The sequence below is a fragment of the Nyctibius grandis genome, chromosome 2 (genome assembly GCF_013368605.1).
Source record: "Nyctibius grandis isolate bNycGra1 chromosome 2, bNycGra1.pri, whole genome shotgun sequence".
NCBI lineage: Eukaryota > Metazoa > Chordata > Aves > Nyctibiiformes > Nyctibiidae > Nyctibius > Nyctibius grandis.
In genome coordinates this window covers 122,074,664-122,099,022 of record NC_090659.1, presented here as the reverse complement: position 1 = coordinate 122,099,022, position 24,359 = coordinate 122,074,664, and positions in this window count along the sequence as shown.

Below are 24,359 nucleotides of genomic sequence, written 5' to 3'. Positions count from 1 at the left end.
TAATCTCCTTCTCTCCCCCCTTGAAGCATCTTCATGGCCCCTTCGTGCTGATCTGGCACTCCATGAAAGAGCAGTGCATCAGTACAAAATGAGAAAGAGCTTTATCTCCTATTTACATGATAAAAATGATTCTATCCCACAAATAAATCACCATTACAATGGAGGTTCGATACACTTATCAAGCAACGCTAGCCTAGTGCTGCAAGTGTACAGGTATAATGTTATCAGCGTGATTGCCTAGGGAGTATAAATGCATTAACAACTAATAGGATTATTGACCTCATGTCACAGAAATGAAATAATTTCAATTTTGCAGTCCTGCTCTAATTGTTGTAATTAAGAACTCTTTCCCTCCTTCCTTGACTTTCATGGGGAGTAGAAGTATGTACTGACAAGAAAGACATATGTAATTGCTTCATAAGGCTGGGTGGGTACCAACAGGAACATAGCAAGTTGGCAATTGGTATGTACACTATATTTTTGAGAGCATTTCATGCGCATTAAGTAGTTCACCAGTATATTTTTCATATAAGAAAGCAAGTTTAAGAAGTTCCCTGTCTTCTTTGTCCTTGGTAATATATCTCCGCCCTCAGCCAGTGTTCACTACCCTCCTCTGTTGCACTGATGAAAATACCTGTGGATCTCACAAGGTAATAAGGGCCAGAGAAAGGATTCATGTAATGAAAAACATTATTTTAAAACTTCTGTTTTTCTTTTCAACTTCACTCATTTCAGTATCATTGCTACACTTGTTTTAGAAGGTTTAAAAACATTATTAAAAAGAAAAAATAATATGAAAATATACAAATTATACTAAGGATCTGATATACTAGTTGCAAACTATGAATACATGTCTGTTGCTTGCAATGTTGTCTTGGATCAAGGTGAATTTTTCTGGCTTGCTTGAGTTTTAGGGTTAGAACAAATGTATGGAGATCTTTATATGAATCACAGAATCAGAATCACAGAATCATTTTGGTTGGAAAGGACCTTTAAGATCACCAAGTCCAACCGCTAACCCAGCACTGCCAAGGCCACCACTAACCCATGTCGCTCAGCACCACATCTACACGGCTTTTATATATATAAATAAGAGAACATACTTATTTGTTTCTTCCTTGGTTGCTGAACAGAAATTCCGTATTATTTAACCTCATATAGTAATGTGGACCCATTTTTTAGTAACTGGCTTCTACCTTGGCAATTAACAGCTGAGTCCTTTCAAGGAAGATGTTCATCATGGGTCATCTTCTAATGTGCTTATTAAGATTTTTTTACAGCCAACTTCACAGATGACTTCAGAATTTACTCCTGTGTTATACTGCAGGCTGACTTTGGCCTGAAGCTGCCTGGTAGGACCTGTGAAAAAGACTTTTTTTTTTATGGATAGGCTTTTTAACAGCATGGTGCTGTTCCATGTGATATACTGGAAAGAGTTGATACATTTGTTATCTTTTTTTTCCATGCAACTAATGGATTTACCTGGTCATAAAAATCCTGAACAAATCAGAAACTTCACAACCATGGATGAAAGGCAGATTTACATGAGTGTTCCCCCCCCCTGCCCATTTCTCTGAAAGGAATGGGCAAAGGAAGTGAGAATTTACCGATTTGAAGGAAAAGAGCAAGGGAAGAGAGAATGGCATGGAAAGAAGTTTCTTTCCTCCATGTTGGAAATGGTACCATTAGCCTATAGCAGTCCTTCAATTAGCATTTTCTTTGATATCTCCTTCAACCTTAATTAGGAGATAAGTTTCATTTTGTGATTACTGTCACCCACTGGCTGATTCCAGTGCCCAAAAGACTTCTGATGCCGTAAGTGGGCTATTCAGACAAAGAAGAGTATGGACATGAAATCCTGTCCAGTTTCTCATGTTTTAAGAAGGCAGAAACAGATATACTCAAATCAGGGGAATGGCTGAGAAAGAAGACATAAGAAAGGTGTTTTTTTTCTTCTTTTCTGCTTCTCCCTCCTTTATTTTAATGCTCTTGTTCATGTGGGCCAGGTAACATGTAACATGGTGGAGGCAGAATCTCTATCCCAGTAACATAGGTGAAGCCAATTCTGTAACACAGTTTAACAAATCTCAAAGGTAATGAATGGGGGATGATTTATTAAGTCTGTTGCCCACTACTCCAGGGTTAGTTCCAACAATGCTTCTGTGTGCTTAATGGATTAACACAGTTCACTGAAGCATTTTTTCCAAGTAAAGTGTACGAAACCCCCTGCATAACAGAATTCAGATTTTATTTGACAGGAACGGGACCCCAGAGGACCAATTCACTAACCTTTACAACACACCTTTCCTTTAGCACAAATGCCAGAAATGAGATACTTAATACAACTCCTGCTTTACGTTGGAAAACGGCAACATTTTTAACAATGCTAAAAGGTCTAATTTTAATGACAACTGTGTGTCCCAGACCAGCTCATATTGATTTTTAAAGTTTTAGAAATGTACACTTCATTTTTGGAGCAGGAAAGGTGGAAAATCCAAACAAAACCTGAAACTAAAAATAAGTATGTTTTCTGCGTATGTGCTGGCACAACAGACTTTTGCGGTAAAAGTTTGTATGTTGTTGTGTTTTGCTTCTTTCAGTGTAAAAGGTGTCAAACAAAAATCAGAAATCATAGACCTGAATGTTTATCCTCAAAATGGAGGATCAGTTGCATCTTGAGGGAATGCAACTGATGATTGAAAAAGATCTTTTTAAAATGTTTAAATTAGAAAGAGTTTTCTAAGGGTAGAGGAAGGGAATAACAAAAATAATGTTAAAAATCTGTCTCAGTTTGTGGAGCTATTTTAAAGCATGTAAACATTTCAGGATCTGCTATACTGAAAGTAAAACTGTTAGAGGATAACGACTGGGATTATTATATAAAATGAGGTAGTGAGAAACATCAGATAAGAACAAGTGGCAAACACATTAAAAGCATAGTAAAGAAATTCCCTTTTTATCTCATTTCTTTGCTTCTAGTATAGAATAAATCTGAAAGATAGGCTTAGGATACCTGCAAGTACTGGCTTGTATTTCTAATTCTGGTTTTCATTGACTGATAAACATGAAACAATCAAAATAATGATAAAGATTTATTCTGAAACTAGTAATTTCTTAAGTGTTGTATTGCTTTACAGAGTATTTTAAGGTCATGAACAGATGGAGAAAAAAATGAAACTTGGGATTTTTTCTCCTTTTCTAATCTTCCTGAACTCTCAAATTTTAACCTTAAGGGTGTTTGGAGAGATGATACATCTGATTGTCAGCCATCCTTGTTCATCAAGTGAGAGCAGCATTTTTATTGTCTCCAGAGTCTTCCTCTACAAGCTCATGTACAATGAAAAGACAATTATTTTTTCATGCTCTGTGACATGTAGCACTCCTTATGCAACAGCCATGGCATCTAACTCTAGTGTGCAAAGAACAGTATGACCAAATCACAGAACAGAATATGTCTTCAGCAGGTATTCTTCAAATTAGTCTTGTAAAGGAGACACCTGACACCAAAGTAAGGTCATCCACTGCAGAAAATTAAAGTTTCTACATGTTAGTAGTGTTATTTATTCTAAATAATGTATTGCTTATAATATCATTATTCCCATTGATTATATTATTAACTACTGCGTATACGCTCTGTGCTGCTGTTAGGGACCAATCAAGAATACTTAACACATAGCTTAAGTCAGACAGACAGAAAGTAAACAATTTTTCAAAAGGATGAAAATTAGAAAATCATTCTGGAAATCCAGAAATGGAAATCACCCATTTACGTCACAGCTGCTAAGTACAATCCAGCACAATTTCTTCAGTATTACCTGTAAGAATGTCACCCATTTATCTCCTGAAGAACAGAAAAGATTGTGAGGAAGGGGAATTAAAGTGAGTTCTTGTCCTTCTTGCAAGTAAGAATGAATGAACACAGGAGCTGATAAGTGTGGAAAGTTCAGGGAGTTGTCCCAAAGACATTACTTTGCCATCTTGCATGGTGTAGGCCTTTACAATAGAATAGATTAGAATAGAATAGAATAGAATAGAATAGAATAGAATAGAATAGAATAGAATAGAACAGAGTAGCTCAATGGCTCAAGTTAGAAATGACCCATAAGGATCATCAAGTCCAACTCCCTACTCCTCGCAGGACTACCTAAAATTGAACCATATGACTAAGAGCGTCGTCCAGACGCTCCTTGAACAGGCTTGGTGCCATGACCGCTTCCCTGGGGAGCCTGTTCCAGTGACTGACCACCTTCTCAGTGAAGAACCTTTTCCTCATGTCCTATCTGAACTTCCCCTGACACAGCTTCACTCCTTTTCCTCGTGTCCTATCACCAGAGAGAGGAGATCAGCACCTTCCCCCTCCGCTGCCCCTCTTCAGGAAGTTGTAGACTGCAATGAGGTCACCCCTCAGCCTTCTCTTCTCCAAGCTAAGCCAACTAAGTGACTTCAGCCTCTCCTCTTAAGTCTTGCCCTCAAGGTCTTTCACAATCTTGGTCGCCCTCCTCTGGACACTAACAGTTTGATGTCCTTCTTATATTGAGGCTCCCAAAACTGCACACAGTACTTGAGGTGAGGCCACACCAGTGCAGTGCAGGGTGGGACAATCACCTCCCTCAACTGACTATCTATGCTGTGCTTGATGCACCACAGGATTACCCCATCCCAGGTGAAGAATCTGGCACCGGGGCTCGTTAAATTTCATGCGACTGGTGATTGTACACAGCCAGAATGCTGTGCTGGGGAATGTCCTGGGACACCTGAGCTAGGACAAGAGAGGTTGCCTTACTCCTTTAACTTATTTTGTCCCATTTCCTTTTATTCTGTTTTTATTATTCTGCCCTCCACCAGCAATAGGTTGTAAAGGACCCTGAGCATGTAAGGGAATCATCAAGAAGGAAGAGAAATGTCTTGATTTTCTCAGGGTTGAGTATAGGAAACTAAACTCCAGGAGAAGTCCTGCATCCATCCTGGCCAGCTGGCTTTGTGGCATTCAGTCACGTGGACTGTCAAAGGCACAGGCAGTCCATAACATCCCTTGGTGATTTTTAGTGCAATGTGATAATTTCCTCATTTCTGGTCAAAGAGTTTGGAAAAAATTGGGAAGAATCTAAAAATAGAAGGTGTTTTTTTAAAAAAAATCAACTTTTTAAACAGGGCTTTGTTTCTGTTTTGCTAGAAACAAAGATTACAGAAGAAACATCACAGCATACAGTGGGAGGAGCAATCACCAAAATGTGTAGATTTCTTGTTTTACAAGGTAAAGTGTCTGGGCCACCTCAGCTAATTCAATGGATGTTGTCTATAGTTTGAAATGTTAAATAAGAGGAAAACTAAATTACGTATTCAGTTTCAGATTCTCATTTATAGTGGATCATGGAATAATATTTTTTTGTTCCATGTGTTGACATCTATTTGACGTATGGAGATTTGATATGTATACATACATTTGTTATTCATCACTGTAAAAGACAGTTGAATAAATATGAATAAAAGAAATACACAAACCAATTTCCTCTTGAAATAGTTCTGTCTAGATGGGATTTTGTGTCTTCAGTATATCTTTTTGGTATCTTTTTGGTTAATAACTCGAGTTGTAGGACTAGTAAATCTACAGCTTTAAAGCATGTTTTTTTTTTTTCTTCTCCATACTGAAAGGCACATAATGGAGAAAATAATGTACGAAACAATTTTTTGTTTCAGTCATGGAGTTACACTGAGAAAATACAAGAGTTTGATGGTTATGAGTATTAGGATTTCTTGTTTGGGCATTAAGTATTCTTATCCTGTCAATCTTATGGAAATGAAAAAGGTGTGGAATAGGTGTTAGAGATTAAAACCATTTCATATAATTATTAAATGTGCCACTCCATTCTGAAAAGGGTGTAGCATTAAATGGGCTTTGTTTGATATTAATCAAACTTTCCTACCTGAAATGCCTTCTAAATTTAATTACTCTAGTCTACAGTCAAGTTCAGCTGTCATTCAAATTCAGTCTATGGGTGGATATGTTTTTTTTTAACTATATTATTACTCTACACAGAGCCAGAGAAAGTTTTACAGAATTAAAATGTAATTATGTGAGATGAAAGATAGAATAAAACTGTTGGAGAGAATAAAGGTATATCATTCAATATCTCATATGTTCTCTGTCATGGAAGTGTTTTCTGCCTTTGAAAGAAGAATGACGATTTACTAGAGTTACATTCTTTATTTGCTAAAGTAGTATCCTACTTTTACTGTGCATGTCATGTAGCTGAGGCTCAGCAAAAGGAGAAAACAAAAAGGAACAAAAGTCTCAGTGATAGAATCTCTTTTCTGTTGCTTTAATAGGATCTTGCATAAAAGTCTACGTTGCAGAAGATCAGTACCCTTTACAAAAATCAAGCATCTAAAAATGTGAAGAAGTTGTTATAAATAATAAGATTTTCACTGAAGTTTTCACAAGAAGGAAAATGCTAAATAATGCAATTGAAGTGAATTTTGCTGATTTACATCCAGTGAGAATCACAGAGTAACAAATTATGGCAATGGGCTAGCTATACATACCACAGGGAATTTTTCCTTCTCTTTCTGTTTTTTCCCATCCCAGTGAAACTGAGCAAAAATCTGCCAATTTTCTTCACTTCCCCTGACCAAAAGTAAATGTAAGGGGCAAGATCAAACAAAAACAATATATATTTGAGTTCTCTTTTCCTGCAGAAGGAGAGATAGATAAACTCTTTTTCTACCTACTGATGTAGGTAGAAACCAACCTGACACTCCTGGGGTGAGGGTGTGTGAATGAGTCATCTCATGCCCATATAAATGGAGCACATACAAATGAAGCAAATCTCCAGTTAAAAGCACAAGTATGGACCTTGTCCTTCAGTTGCAGAAGTAAAGCTGATGGATCACGTGTTATTTCTTTGCAGTTCATTTCAGAGTTCATATCCTTTTACCCAGCTCTGTGATCTCTAAAATTATTTTAATGCATTAAATTGTTGTCCTTGGTCAGTAAGTTACTCAGGGCCAACTAGGGCCGTAACATCTACATTAATGCCACTCCCTACAGTGTACAAGTTCTCACTTGCAGAATGGAGAAGTGACCAGTCCCCCTCCTCCCATAATCACAGCATGGCTTGAATTTTTATATTAAAGATCCATTTCTAAATTTAATTAAAGTTATAACTCTAGCACAGGAAATTGAGGATGGTAATAAAGGAGCTGGCTGGAAAAATTCCATGCAAATAGTTTTCTCTCAGACAGTGCTATTTGTAGAAAACCAGTTCAATTTTTTTTTTATGCGTAATGATATCAGCTTGGACAAAAATTTATTGTATGGTATTGTACAGAAAATAAAACACTTTGAAAATGTTGTAACATGACTTACTGATTTTTTGGAACAAAAACTTTCATAATTTTGAAACATTTTTGTTTCAAAATGAATATTACATGACAAATGAAAAATATTAAAATGGTAAAATATCTAAATAAAATTATTAATCCAATCTCATAAAGCTATAGAGGGAATTTACTCTAATTTCAGCTGAAAGTATTTTGACATCCTAACATTTTTCTAGTGGATAGAAATCTGTTCTATGGCTGTGTCTAGTTGTCTCTCACCAAGCAATTGAAATTTAACTTGCTGTTTTAACTTGACTTTATGGACTTATGGGAAATGTAGTATACCCTGATTATATTAGACCTGTTAGTAGGATTCCATGTCCTGGAAGTTCATCCTCCTACTGATTTTTTCTTCATAATCTCCACAATTTTCCAGTCACCTTCTCACTGGCTCCACTTACCTTTCTATCCCTGCTCTTCTGCCCTGTTTCCTGGCTGTCTTTTTAATACCATCATTCCTTCTCTGTTTCATTTTGTGACTGTCTCCCAAATAAGTGTAGAATTAATGCAGTAGTTTCCAAACCATTTTTCCATATGTATATCATTAATATTCAACATCTTCCATTAATCTTTTGCCTGCTATTCTGTTTAGATTATGAACAATTTAAGACAAGATTCTAAATCATTCTGTCTTCCCAGTGCCCAGGACAGGAGAGGTATATATATGTTTGGATGCTCTGGGAGTTACTCTGTAGTAAACATTATAATAAATAATAGCAACAGTCTACACCATTATTATCATTGCCTAGAGAAGGTTAATTAGCAGTAATTTTACGTAGATTTTTTAAAATAAAGTTTTTATATATGAGAATTTTTTTCTTCCTTTTAGAACTATAATTCCCATTCTGAAAATAAGGGTAATAATTGTTTTTTTGGTAAAGGAAGTACTTTAGGAAGATACACATTAATAGTAAGCAGTAGGACAACTGCAAAAGAATAAATGCTCTGATGAACTCACAGCTGAAGTTTTCATGTCTGTATTTATTTTTTTTTTCCATTGTATTGGTCTTTTATGTCTCCTCCAGTTTTCCATCCTAACATTCATCCAAATTCTACAGCAACCTTGCAGACCGACTATCCCGAGATGTATTGTCATAATGGGATTAACAGCCTTTTCCCTTTGTTACAGGAGTTCAAATGCAGTTAGGATCAATAATGACAGAATGTGGTTGTCATTTTCTAATAGTTTTGGACTAAATGAAATGAGCCAGTGGTCCCAAGGCAGTTCCTATCAGTTGAGTCAGCAGATAAATTCAGTGAACATCACCACTCTGTCAGTCTCGGGAGGCAGAAGTCTGAATGGACTAATGTGAGGAATGACTTATTCCTTCACTTTCTTGAGAAAGTTCTCCAAGTGTGGGCTAAGGTATGGAGAAGAGGGAGAGTCATGCCTGTTGTCCACCTGGGCTTAAACTCCTCTGTGGAGTAGCTCAGTTTTCAGTCTTACAGATGTGGCAGTTTAAACAATTTATATGGAAAAGAGATCAGAAGGAAAATAACAGTAAACAAATTCATGAACTGTTACTTCATTTTACTAGTTGAAAAAGCTTTATCTTTGTGGATTGCTTAATTGTATGTTTGTACATGGAAATTTGGGACAAATCCTAGCCAAAAAGTTCAACCATGGCATTGAAATTCCAAAAGCTTAACAAGTGTTTGGATCTCTGATTATGGGTTGAGTTTATTCCTAGCAGAAATTAAATATACTTTTAAAAAATCCCCATACCAAACAATTTCAACATGACAGCTTGACTTTACGGCAATCAGAACATGGTATAAATACTTTTCTGGGAGACACTCTCAAATTACAATCAGAAGATCATGGCAAACAACAATCTAGAAAAAAACTTATTTCCCTTTGGACAACAATCTCGCTTTTTTATTCTCCTTTGATCACAGGCCATTTTACATGTAAAGAATATACACCTAAACTGGGGACAGGAATATTTCCATCATCAGTCATAATTCTCTCACTAGTTTAAAGCATGGGAATGTCAAACTGAGGGTTAAAACTGCTATGGAGGTACCATCACGATAAAAAATATTTGTCTTACGTAGCTAAGTTATGTATTTTGGTTAGCTTAGTTGGTCTTACTCAAAGAGAATTAATAGATAAGATGATAAAACACAAAACATCTAGTATGATCTGTCCTTTGCAAGATACCTGCTTTTCTTAACAAAGGAAGTGCAATAGATCTAATCGAGGCTTCAGTGATGTACCTCATAAAACTTCATATGTGTAATTAATGTAGAAATTGGAAAAAAAAATTAGGATTGGTAAAAAATTTTTGAAGTTAAACAATGGGCTTTACAAACAGAATATGGTACAGAAAACAGCAGAGTCTCAAGAACTGATCTGGATAAGAGTCTTAGGAAAGCTTGTTAATGATCTTGGCATCAGAGGTTAAATGTGAGTTCATAGAACTTACTGATGACTCAAAGCTGGACAGCACTGCAGGAACAAAATCTAAGTATCATGGAAGAATTATTAGTTTAAAGGGGGAAAAGAATAGAAATGAAAAGAAATTTAGGAGGTCTAGAAGTTTTGATAAGCAATCAAAATTTCTCAAGTGAGCTATAAGCCTTTTGCTCAGAAATGTCACGGGAAGGCCTTAGTCCATCATAGGACACCTAAAAGACGTCACTATAAGGCCATCAAGAAAAAGCCAAACATGAAACTAAAGTGCATTAAGAAAAACATTTTCAATAGAAACCAGAAAGCAAATTCAGGGAGAATAGAATGGTTTAAGAAAAAGAGAAGATTATTTTACCACAGGAGACTAAAATGCTTGTCTGATTAGGCAATATGATTTCTTTTTGTAAGGGCATCATGAGTGAAAATAATTATCTCAGCTGAAGAGTGAAGCTGGCTAAAGAATAAAAGTATAAATTTTCCATAAAGTTGGGTGAGCTCAGTTCTTTTTTTTTTTTTTTTTTTTTCTTTTTTTTAAAAAAATTTAATCCACTTAAGTTTCTATACTGGTTTGGTAATACTTACAGAAAGGACACTGCTAAATGCAAGTTTTAAGACTAACACTGTAGCAGTTATAAATTCTGTTGCTATTTCTGCCTCTGAACTGCATATTCATCACATTTTAAGACTCTATTTCCCACCATCCAGATGCCACTTAATTAAAACACCTAATTTAAAGAGACTCCTAGTTTACTAACATTTTATGCATATTAATATTAAAAATTTTGGATGCCATGATTTCACAGGGATCTTAAAATAATTCTATTTTAAGCTGTAAAATATTGGACATGTTCAAAATCTCACATTTAAGAAACACTGAGCATGTTATCCTGTGGCTTTGTCTTTTCAGACATATCCTGGGTTAATATTAAAAATTAGTATAGTTTTTTAAAATCTCTTCCATTATGATTCTTATGGGGTTGTTATAATTTCTATATTTAACAGAAGGAGGACTTGAGATAGAGATTTCCCTGCAAGTTAATCCATTCCTTCCCACCATTATCTTTCCAAAACTCAGGGAAGGACATTCCTTTATTTTTTTTTTCCTTAGTGAAACACTAGGATTATCTCCTAAAAAAACCTATCAGGACATTTTTTTTCTATTTTAATGAATCATCAGACTTATTTTGAAATGTGAATTAAACAGACATGGATAATATAATTACTCATGCTGTTTTCCAAATGGTTCAATTGCATGTAGAACTCTCATGGGAGACAACATTTACATTCAGTGATGACTCTGATAAATATTTTCTTATTTTGGTTGAATAACATAATAATTTCTGTATTTCATAGGGACACCTGAAAGAAGACAATAATTGGAATAGCATTATTGCCTTGTCCTTTATACCCTTGATCTTAAAGAATAAATGCCCCTTAAATTATGCTTGAATGAAGAATCATTAATGGAAGTTATGAGAGCTAATCAGACTGTCAGTCTGCATTTTTTGGTGTCCAGAAAATGAAAAGCAAGCAAGACACTTACTAGAACAAATGAGACATACTTTTTACCGTGATAAAGATGCAATCCAATACAAATCTACTGAATGTCATCTTCTCTTGGAGTCAGAATGACATCTCTATTCTCCACACTTTTAATCCTGAGGCACCTCACAGCAGCAACTGTCAAACTAGAGCTAATTCAAAAAAAAAGCCCTGGAGGTGAAAATGTTTGACAGCCTCTCTCAGTTATACAAATGAAAAATCAGGTTATTTTCCTTCACCACTGTTTTTGTCCACTTCTGTACACACTTCCTTCAATTTGACTTTAACTTTCTTTGTCACTGGCCCCCCCAAAATTCTTAAATTTTAAGATTTCTCTTCCTCTGCTGTTAATGATTCAAATATAATTCTCCTATGAAGACAGGCTGAGAGAGTTGGAGTTGTTCAGCCTGGAGAAGAGAAGGCTCCGGGAAGACCTTCTATAGCAACCTTCCAGTACCTGAAGGGGCTACAGGAAAGCAGGAGAGGGACTTTTTTACAAGGGCATGGAGTGATAGAATGAGTGGGAATGGTTTTAAACTGTAAGAGAGGAGATTTAGGTGAGATATTAGGAAGAAATTCTTTCCTGTGAGGGTGGTGAGACACTGGCCCAGGTTGCCCAGAGAAGCTGTGGATGCCCCCTCCCTGGCAGTGTTTAAGGCCAGGTTGGATGGGGCTTGGAGCAACCTGGTCTAGTGGAAGGTGTCCCTGCCCATGGCAGCGGGGTTGGAACTAAACGATCTTTAAGGTCCCTTCCAACTGAAACCATTCTATGATTCTATGATAACTATTTGCAGTGCAACACCATGAAAAGGTGTGAATCGCCTTGTGCAGATGAAGGTACCTTGTTTTTAAGCTGTAGACCTTGTCTGAAAAGAAGAAAACAGCCTCAATCTTATTTTTGTTTTGCAGGAGGTATCCCTGCTTTCTGAATATATTAATTTACATAATTAACATTACACTAAAAATTAAGTAAAGATTAAGTAGAAAGAATTGTTAGTGCCAGAGAAACTTGGAAATAATCTTGAAGAGCTTTGGCTGGTCTTGGGTTCTAATTCATTCTGTATTGGCTCTCTATTAACAGTTATAATGACGTGAAATCTGGACTAGTCCTTTAAATATTATACATTTATGATTGTTTTGCATGTCTGTTGCTATGAACATCATTAATTTTATAGTATGCAGAATATGCAGAAATTAAATATGCAGATTAAGGTTCTTAGGTCACAAGGTCGCTTCTTTGGTAAATTACATGTCATTGAGTCTCACTGAAAGACCCAGAGACTCTCATTACAGAGAAGTATGTCAATGCCAGGAAACATGGGATGGCAGGGAGAGCAGGGGAGCCCCAAGCAGATTTTAACGGAATTAGCATGGCTGTGGCATATGGTGCACCACAATGCAGAGATGCTAAAGTGGGTCCCAAAATCAGTGTACATGCGATGAATGGAACATGAACCCAAAATGAAAAGTCGGACAGCAAAAAATTCAGTGTGTGGCTGCAGTCCTATTTCTGGAAATGTCTCAGGCATCCCATCAGTGTGGCACATGTGCAGCCTGGAGTTCGTGTTCTCGTGGACTAGGTGTGAGTAGGCACAGAGCAAGAGAGACTGAAGTGTCATCTAATCTTAAGGCCCCTGTCATGGCTGGGATCTGATGTGAATGGGTGTCGTGTCATATTCCAAGGTTCCATAATCTAAAAATTAAATTATTTTGTATCAAAACTATTCAATTTATTGGTAAAAACTATTGCTTTCAGAAGCCTGCAAAAACCTGGAAAACGAGTGAATTTCTCTGTTAATCTTGCATCTTGACCAGCAATGAAGATTCAATGGGTCAAATTTTGACCAAATTGCCCAGTTACTGGGCAAACTCTGACAACTACAAAAGATATAGTTGTATTTGTGCGTATTCCCTGAAGAGTTACGGAAGAATCTCCTGTCTAATAAGTCCCTTCTTGGGGATGATAAGAAAGAAGCAAACTGCACATTTTTGCACAAAACCTTGTTGATTTCTTGTTCTTTAGTGAATATTTTGCACTCATAGCCTGATTAGATTGACTATGGAGGAATTAATTTTAAATTATTAACACAACACTCTACATTACTATTTTCAGAAGAGCCCTTAAATAACTTTCATCCAAAGATCACTGACATGAATGGGATTGAGATTTTACATTAAACTCAGTGAGCTCTGGATCGTATTCCATGTGTACAAGTGGTTTCCATGTTATTTTTTAAATTGTCGAAGCTTGTTTGTAAGGTTGACATTAAGCTGTGAAGAGCAGGGCTAAATTCACCATCCTAAGATGCCAGTAGGTTATCTCCAAAAGGATGTCATGGCTCTGATTCATTCATGAAACAAGATTCACACAATCTGTTATGTATTACAGTTTGCCTGGCTAGATTTTCTTATTTGTATCATGGCCAAGACATTTCAGTGTTCTTGTTCCTTTGAGACCCTCTGGTTAAGATGTGAGTGATTTCCAATGCAGAAAATTATTACTGTAATTAATTAATTGCCAACCAACTCTTTGTTAATAAACCCACCTCTGAAATTCTAAGTTTTGCTCTAGGGGCTTTCTGAAGTTTTATTTTCTGAAATATTTTTTAATTGTGCATGAAAAAATAAAATGTCAGGGTTAATTTTACTTCTTGCATGTTGCTCCTCTGGACTTACCATAGGAAATAAATAAGGATAAGAAAAGTAGGATAGGATTTTTCTGTAACCATCTCACTCCAGACAATCTTCACACAAAGGAAATAGCATATTTTATTGATCAGCGGTGAAATTCTTGGTTTCATATTCCTACAGTAGTGCACAAGGAAATGTCCCCATTGAGCAAACCAGTTCTCCTTCACTGACATGGTTATTTACCTTCTCTTTGCTGTTTTCAAGAGAAGGATGAATTAATCTTGTCATCCTTTAAAACAGGCTGCTGGGAAGATGCATCATTCTGCATAGAGTATTCTTGCCTTTGTATATCAAACTGTTCTTTAAGGAGGAGTTTTAAAAAAATCTGCATTCCTGTACGTGAGGCTGTATGTACAATGCATTCATGGCAGGTATGAGTGGTGTACTAACATTTATGTGGAGTTTAACTCTCTTTTTCAGTGCCAGAACTGTAAAGTTCTTGATTCAGTGCCTTTTTTGAATTTCAAGGGGTAGTAAAGTCTCTGAGGAGACCATTCAGGCTGAGCCCTTGTGCAGAGGAGCACTATTATTACACATCATCCTGTACCTGCAATCTTAATCCCCTCCTCTTGATGTCATGGTGATTACCAGTTCTGTGCAAATGAAAATCCATAAGGATTTATCATTTGCCTGGAAATGAATGTTTTGACTTCAGATAACTAAGCACAAAATCTTGATTTTTTCCAGAATAACATGATTTCAAGAACAACCAGGATAAACAGTGCTGATGTTCTCATTTTATTTTATAAATACCTCAGAAATGTCACATTCCTGTTCTGCATGTATGATCACTTTTGAAATTCAAATGTTAGAACTCATAAAAGAATAAAAAAGTACCTAATTCTACTCAATACATAAGCTTAACATCATCCCAGCTACCAAAGGACGATACAATTTAAATTTTTCTGCATAGTTCTTTTATTTCATTCTTCAGGCAAGTTTGCACAGAGAGAGTGGAGGCAAATCTGTCAAAATCCTTCTTCAGCACTGGCACCCAAACTGGGACAGGAGCCCAAATAATGTCATGACACTTGCAACTGGGTTCATAAATCCAGGATGAATTTTGTTGTAGAAGTGACGGTAACCACCAGAAGTGCAACTACAACTTGAGAGTAAAATTGAGGAATCACCGTACTTTAGGAAGGGACGTTTCAAATTTTCTTCCTTAGAGGTGTCATGTAGATATATTGACAGATAACCTGGAGTTGTGGTAAGTAGTTATTTGACTATGTAGTTTTCTTCCCCTGGTTAGAAGTCACTAATAGCCTTGCTTCACACATTACTGTTCCTTACACATTGCTATAGATGTATTCTTCACAAATCCTGGCTGAAGAGCATGTGATATCTTGGTTTTGACAATTAAAATATCAAATAATGGAAAAGACTTGGCAGTTTTCTAAGGATCTCTCTCAACATCAGAGTGTCTGGCCCACAGTCTTACAAGGGTAATACTCTGGGCTTATAGTGAATTTAGGATCTTGCATTAGTTCTTTACCTCAACAGCATCTAACTCTTATCAGTTGAAATAGTCTTTTAAAAATAACTTAACTGAGACAGAATTTAAGTGATGAGTGGTGGATTTGGGAAAATGACTTCAAGCATAATGAGCAAAACAAACAGCACTAAACATAAGGTGGAAAGTTGACTTTGTCTTGCTTCTGGTATGACAGAGGCAACAGGTGTGGGCTGAAGAAGTCCAGACCAGAAACGTCAGAACAACTCAGATTATTTCACTGTGAGCATTTCCATCAACAGTGCTTACTCAGCTTATTAATACATATGAAACTGGGCCCTGACTCATGATATTGCCTACACTGCAATGACAGTGCAAAATGAATTATTTTGCCTAAAGCCTTCTTCTCCACTCTTCTTAACTACATCTTCCAGTTATCTGCTACTATAATTTTGGGGTATAATGTGTTTAAAATAAAGATCATCCATTTTAGTGAAGTCTAATCTCAAACTACTTCATCAAGCACCCTCCATCCTAAAGCTTATTTGCTGATCAACTGTATAAAATAATTACTGGTTTAGTGGTGTGTTTTACTTCTCTTTCAGGCAGTTCCGATATTCAATGTCAGTGAAGCTGCTTAAAACTATAGAATCCTTATGGGGTTTATTCATCACTGAAGTCTTATTTTCTGAAGTAAATTAATGATTTGCTATTCCTGGAGACTTTACTCTGCTTATCACTGTATTAACTTGCATCAAAAAAATCACACTAAGCCATTTTTCAAACCTTGACAAAAATAGCCTTGAGACATTCTGGTGAATGAAGGTCTTGAGGGGGAAAAAAGCAGGCATATTTTGAATAATGGAAATGTACTCAGTTAACACCAGGTATAGCTGTCAGAGGTTATTGCTAGCATTCAGAATCAGCCCTCCTTTCTAAGGACAATATGGAAGAACATAGTGAGAGATGACGTTGGGAGGATCTGCATAAAGAAAAGCCGTGTTTAGCTGTTAAGATTTTGGCTTGGATATGAAAATTGCCTGGGTGCCAATTTACATTGGCATTGTGTAGCTGACACTTGAGTTCGATCTAAGAAATCCAGCAAATGGTTGCAACAGAAGAGATGGTAACATCTCAGAGATATATCTCTGACAGAGGAAAGAGTGTAGATGAGAGAAAAGTTTTTGAAATTGGTAGGTATTTAGTTAATGAAAACAGAACCCGGAAAAAAATGAAAATTAAGGACAGTGTTGAACAATTATCTGCCCAAAAAAGAAAGAAAAAGTATCTTTTTTTTTTCCACAGCAGAGGAACATTGTAACCTTTTTTTTTTTTTCCCATGAGGTAGTAGTTAAAAGCCACACCGAAAAAGATCTCTTACAAACTAACGCACTTGGGGGTGTTTTTCCAAAGGAAACCAGCATTGTGGTGGATATGTCATGGATATGTGATGGAAAGTCAAAGAACTGAACTGTGAAGAACAGGTGGTTTGAAGACCATTTGTTTAATTTGAAGATTTCTAGGAAAAAAAAAATCTTTGATCAACTGATCTTTGATTTCATACAGTTCCCATCTGTCAACGTCCTCCTTCTTGCTTGGTCGGTCAAATAAATTTCCATTTTGCATTGCAGATTAAATGGGCAGGTTCACTTTCACCACCACAAAATCCTTCACTTGGGGACTGAAGCACTGGGGTCATAGCTGCTGTTATTTGTCCTGTGAGACAGTCCAAAGACTCCTGCCATATGGACATGGACAGACACCGAGGAAAACAGCAATACCCTCCTGCTAGGAGCTTACAATCTGAATAAAAAAATGGGCAACTACAAAAAAGTATCCACAGGACACTGAGTCTTGAGGGATCTGGAAAGAAACTGAAGCTGCCTAAAGACTTCTATGATTTTTAGATAACTTTTTCCTCTCCACAAGCTTCTACTTCCTCTCTTGCATTTCATCTAGCAGGCCTACATATACTGAAAGCTCCTTGTAGCAAAAACTTTTGCTATGTGTGTGTTTGGTGGGTAGTACAACACCTGGTGTCCCTGGCCTGTACTGCAATGGAAAGATTAGTCACTGAGCTACCACATGTCAGAGAGAATGAAATAAGCAGCAGCTCATACAGATTAGCAATCTGCCAATTCAAGAGATGTTACAAAGTTACAAGATTGTAATAAAATAGGAAAAAATGTGAATTCATACTTGGACTTCACCTATCACACTTATGCAGAGATTGTGATGCACCCATGGAACATTAGCTGAAAAGCATCAAAGAAAAAGAGAACTACTTGAAAATAAGTAGGAAAAAGCAGTTCTTCTGAAACTTTTGGAATATTTTCCTAAGAAGTTTAAATAAGCATCAAAAATTAGGAGCTAAATATTATGATGTAATGCAACAGACAACAGGACAAACATGTCCTCTCTCAGACATTCTTGTAACTTTACTATAGGGATGGTGCCTAATTTACTGCTTAGTTATTCACAAGATCCAGTTAAAGGGAGATTTATTTCCTATTTCACTATTTACTTGAATCATATGCTGGGAAGAAGAGTTGGGTTTAAGGAATTTGTCAAATTTGGAAATGACAGTGTCTTGTGTAAGAAAAAATAACTAGTATGTTTAGTACTATCCCTCATTCTTACATGTTTTATCATTATGTTTTCTTTCTGTTGGCTATTGTGGTCAGTGAACTGAAGACAGAATCAAAATCCACTGAAATGAAAATAAATTATTCAAATGACTGTGAACAAATACTGTAATTTAGATTCATTTTAGTACATGATCTGGTTGGTTTGTTCTTTTTTTAATAAGATTTACAATAAATTTTCAGGTGGCTCTGATTTCAGCAATGCAGTTTGGATTTACTGCAAGAACGATTGAGGAGACTAAATGTATTCTGTCTCTCAAAACAAGTTAAATATATTCAGAGATTAAGAATGAATAAATAATCATGTGTTCCGAGAATCTAACTGGAACACTGAAAAATGAAATGGTCGAATTCATCTGTCTCTTATGGTTTATAGCATTTAATGTTTCCTTTCTAAGTTAATTAGTGGTATTTGGAATAGAACACAATGAGAAATACATCCGAAAATGCAAAGAAAGGCCATATGATTGCTTTGCAATTCAGACTTATCCCCATAATCCCTTGTCTGTGATTTTCACCCCTGTGGCTTGATAAATAATTTCTTTGTCATTTCATATACCTGCCCTGATTAACAAAGGATTGATTATTTCCTAAAACAGTTTTGTAATTAATGCCAAAGTCACACTCCAGCCCCCTTGTTGATCCTTGCCTCTACATGTTTCTGATAAAATATAATTGTCTTAATTCTCTCTGGATTGATTAGATATAATGTTCAAAGGGAAATCTACTTTAGTACTGACCTAACATACCTTTGCTAATAAGACTTTTTTTTACTGCACTTCAGAGATGAAAGTTTCTTAATTAACAGCAGAAGCTTTACTGAACCAAGTCTATTACAGTCACATCACCATTTTCTAGGGCTCTACTATTCTCTTTATTAACAAAATCCATTGGAGATAAAGGCCTAAAAATAATATTTAGATACAAAGAAAAACATACCACCCTGAACACCACTAATACTTTTTAAAATAAAAGTTTAAGAACTAGAGGATTTATGCAATGAAGAACATTTAAAATCTGTACTTGGAGTGGAATTCACCACTTAACTTCCATTTGGAGGATATAAATGGAACTTGAGTAGTGCACATATCTTCAAATCTGCAGGGGGCAAATTTCACCCTTAATCAAGGCAGTTTTTACTATGCCATCTAAAAAGTGACATTTGCTAGCTCTGAAATTCCTCTCTGTATTTTTGTTTAGTCAATAATGTGCTAATTTTAAGGTTACATTTAGGGTAGGCAAGGTCAAGAAAAATATTTGCCAGGAAGAAACCTATGCTGTAACCATTCCAGCCATTATAGTTTAACATTTAAATGAAACTTTTCATACAGTGTGCCACAATAATATGTATAATTCGCCTACATGGAAAGGCTGGCCAAAGGTCCTTCAAATAACTTTTATTTATCCACATTGATATTTACTTGGCCATTTGTGATATCTGAAGAGTACATTACTATTAATGGTCCATCATTGTCAATGCCCACAGATGAAAAGAAAAGAGAAAAAAGAGAAGAAGAGAAGAGAAGAGAAGAGAAGAGAAGAGAAGAGAAAAGAAAAGAAAAGAAAAGAAAAGAAAAGAAAAGAAAAGAAAAGAAAAGAAAAGAAAAGAAAAGAAAAGAAAAGAAAAGAAAAGAAAAGAGAAAAGAAAAGAAAAGAAAAGAAAAAAGAGAAATGGCATTCTTTGTGTTTACCTGTTGACACAGGAATATGGGATTTCAAGTTTTCTTATCAATCCTATGGTTCAAAAATGTAGTCATATAAGTATAGGGAAGAATTTTGACAAATTTAACACTCTAGTCCTCAGCTTCTCATAAAGAAGGTTAAGTATTGTGAAAGTACTGAAAAATATAGCTGGAGTCGACAATACTGGTTCTTCCAATGGAAAAAAAAAAGAAAGGAAAAAAATAATTAAAAAAAAAAAAGAATTGTTAAAGAGACAAGTGAAACACAGATTCACGCTGAAACAAACTACTGAAAAATGGACGCCTGGGTATTAGAGACATGAAGTAAAGTCCCAGACTGTCATATTTATTTTTCAGTAAGCAATACTGGCAGGTCTACACATTCATGATAATATTAATTAGGCCTAGAAAAAATTGCGGGTATTATCATTAGCATGTTGTGACATTTAAGCCATCTCAAATTTGAAGACTGACATTGACCTCTAAAACTCATAGAATTTACTTGAATTACAATCTTCCAGTTCAATACGCAAAGAAGGGGGGGAGAAAACTGCAATTCTCGGGACTGAAGTAGTTAAGGGTTTGGTAATTTTATTCTGATATTGTTGAAAGAGTTGCCAACAGTTTTTTAAAAGTCCTCCTTCCTGGAGGACTTTTAAGAGTCAGCTGCTTTAAAAAGGATTTTTATTAGTTTAAGAAGAGGACTGATGAGCTTTCCTGAGAGAACCTAAGAGATTCTTTATTGTTGTACATTTCTATGAAATTTGGCTTTTTTATGCATCTTTTTTTTTTGTTGTGTTTTTTTTTGCTTGGGAAGCATTAAAAATCAAGGAAAGAAGAAAGCAAATATTCACTGAAAGGAGCTGTAATCTACTGGTTATTACATTGACAGCGTACCTTCTAACTAGGAATTTATGTTGGATAATTACAAAAATCAAAGGAAATCCTGGAAGAATAGAATACATTTGGGATGTCAGTGAAATTAATCAGATAAATAAAAAAAAAAGGTATAAAAATTCATGTGGTTTTGGAAAAGGAAAATCTTTTGATACTATTAAAGATACAGAAATATGCATTATTCATACGTAGTTTGGTCACAGTATTTGACTTCTTTTATTTCTCAGAACACATGTTGGCATGGAAAATCACTTTGGTTTTGTTTGTCTTCCTACAGGGTATTGAGTTTCAACTATCTACATATCATCAATGCATTTGGATTTAGACACCACATGCACAAATACAAAGTGTAAAAAGTTTGGGTAGACAGCAGCTCACCAAAAAAGGAACTGGAGATTAAGAAGGATTGCTAAATACAATGATATGCTGTCACACACACACACATACACACAATGTAACTTCAGATCAAATTCATAAACAGGACTCATAGTTAAATGACATGAAACAACTTTCAGTTCCAGTCAACTGTCATAAAGTTGCACTGGTCTGGTATATTCAGTTGTGAGCTCTGTGTTCCAAGAAAACTCTATAATACTCGGATAAGATCCAGAAGAAAAAAAAAATAAATTAAAGGAATATAAACCTTCACCTATGAGGAAAATCTACAAAAGTCTGCATGGTTGAGTCTATGTAAGGAAAACCTGCATGGACACATCCTAATGATCTTCAAATATTTTAAAGGATCCACATAGAAAGAGATAATATTCCACATACCTATTGTGGAGAGAAAAGTTGCAATGAGGTTGAACTGCAGCGGAGGAGATCTAGGACAGATAGTAGGAAGAAACCTTTTTAATGAGAAGAATAATTAAGCACTGGAATATCCAACTGTGGCAGTGGAATTCCTATCACTTGGGTTTTCAAAAGAGGGATAGAAAGGTATCAGATTATAACGGTCAGTATGACTCTACCCTGGGGCCACAGAGAGATAAAATGATTATTGGAGGTCCCATCTACATGTATCCAAACTCTACTAATCTAGGATACTGCCTCTGTGACTTTATAGGCATCAGTTTTTGTGAAGATGTTCATTAACAAAATCAAAACACAGGATGTGAAAATATTTCTATTGCTGATGTATTTTTGAGAGACAACTAGAGAGTAATATCTCCCTGTATCAGTCTCTTCATGCAGTGACAGAAAGGTAAGGACACTGTAGACAGTAGCAATACCACAATTTTCTTAGGTTTCTGAAAAGACCTAAGTCAGAATGTATGTTTTGCTTGTGTTGAAACCATTCATGAGCCAGTGTCTGTACAGAAGATGATCTAATCTTAGACGTGATAAAACATTGGATTGAAAATAATCTTCCCATTAGTTTTTCTCTATAGAAACAACTGAAAACTTCGGTGGTAAGTGCAGCAAAGCAGCAGATTTTTGCAGTGCATGTGATGAATTCTGGGAAACCATCTAACTGCCTCGTTAGAAAAGGGAAGGTCACCAAGAAGAGAAACTATTCAGAAATGCTAAGTCAGGATCATCAGTGTTACTCCTTACCATGTTTATAATTTGTGTATTTGCTTGGAAAAGTTGGTATTCAGGCTTTTGACCAAGGACTCTACCATAAATTAATAAAGATATATGTTGTTGGAATTTAATTTTAGAAGATATTAACAACTAAAGGTTGCTGTTGACCATTCCACAACTGTAGAAGATGCAGAACGCAATTCACTTGCTGTGAGTAATTCATCACAGGAATAACATTATATCTATGTTTTAAGGATGAAATATATTTTCAGCTATAAACCACAGAATTTTAAAATCTAATACTCAAACATTATTTGGGTTTAACAGGCTACAGAGATATGAAAGATATCTATTCGTTGCCAGTTTGATTCAATGTCTTTTCAAGGAGTTGTAAATACTTCACCATCTCAGACTCAATCATGGCAGACAAAATCTCTTTCCATATTGTGACTGGCATGACCACTATTGCTTCCAGACCCTTCAGGTCAAATCTAAATGTTTTCGCATTTGTTTTAAATGTTGAGGTGGGACTCATCTTGCTTATGCCCAAGCCATTCCTAAGTCCCTAAATCCTAGTTCCACATTTTAGTCATTGGTGAGATAATCAATACAACAAATGGAGCTCAGGGAGGGATTCAGTTGACCAACTAGCAGAGACTTGATTCAGTTGCCTTATCACAGACAATGGTACCATCTGAGATGCTTTGGGCTGTGGCATCTGACCTCCAGCTTCAAGTCCAGAAAAGCAGGGGTCTCCTCTAGATTCTGTATCATGGCTCTCACCTCTGTAAGTGCCTTGAATAACCTAGAGTATCTTCAAGGGCCTATATTTAAGCAACCAAATTGAGAATTGGGTATTTAGGTTATGAAGATATAAACTGCTCTCTGGAGTCAACTGACTAGATCTCCACTGACTATAATGGGAGCTTAGACACTTACCTTCCCTGCAGGCACCTCTGCTGTTGTAACCCAAAGATAGGTGAGAATGCCCCGACACATGGGTCGGGGCAATCCCAAGCATAAATACAGGCTGGGTGGAGAATGAATTGAGAGCAGCCTTGAGGAGAAGGACTTGGGGGTGATGGTTGATGAGAAGCTCAACATGAGCTAGCAATGTGTGCTTGCAGCCCAGAAGGCCAACCATATCCTGGGCTGCATCGAAAGAAGCATGGCCAGCAGGTTGAGGGAGGTGATTCTGCCCCTCTGCTCCACTCTCGTGAGACCCCACCTGCAGTGTTGCCTCCAGCTCTGGGGCCCCCAACATAAGAAGACCATGGAGCTGTTGGAGCAAGTCCAGAGGAGGCCACGAAGATGATCAGAGGGCTGGAGCACCTCTCCTATGAAGAGAGGCTGAGAGAGTTGGGGCTGTTTAGTCTGGAGAAGAGAAGGCTCTGGGGAGAGCTTATAGTGCCGTCCAGTACCTGAAGGGGCTACAGGAAAGCTGGAGAGGGACTTTTTACAAGGGCATGGGAGTGATAGGACGAGGGGTAATGGTATTAAACTGAAAGAGGGTAGATTTAGATTAAGTATTAGGAAGAAATTCTTTCCTGTGAGGGTGGTGAGACACTGGCCCAGGTTGCCCAGAGAAGCTGTGGCTTCCCCCTCCCTGTCAGTGTTCAAGGCCAGGTTGGATGAGGCTTTGAGCAACCTGGTCTAGTGGAAAGGTGTCCCTGCCCGTGGCAGTGGGGTTGGAACTAGATGATCTTTAAGGTCCCTTCCAACCCAAACCATTCTGTGATTCTATGATTCTATGATTTTCATATTTCATATATTAATTCTAACCTCACAATAGCTGAGAATAATTTTCCTGGAAGTTCTATTTCAGATTTTTTTTTCTCCCTAGATGTTAGTATAGGCTAAACCTGTTGATCCTCTGGGCACACTGAAAAACCCTTTATTGAGGCTTTTACCTTAGGGAAGAAGCAGTCCGTTGGGCAAGGGCTATATTGTATTGTGCAGCTGAGTGTCTTTCAAATTAGTTTTACATCAGTCAACCACTACTCATTGCTCTTAATAATTTAGATGTGCACCCAGAGAGATTGTGATGAGCATAATTTAAAAAAATGAATAATTAAGTGAAATAAAGAAGCAAATGAATGAGGATGTCATACTGGAAATTATCTATT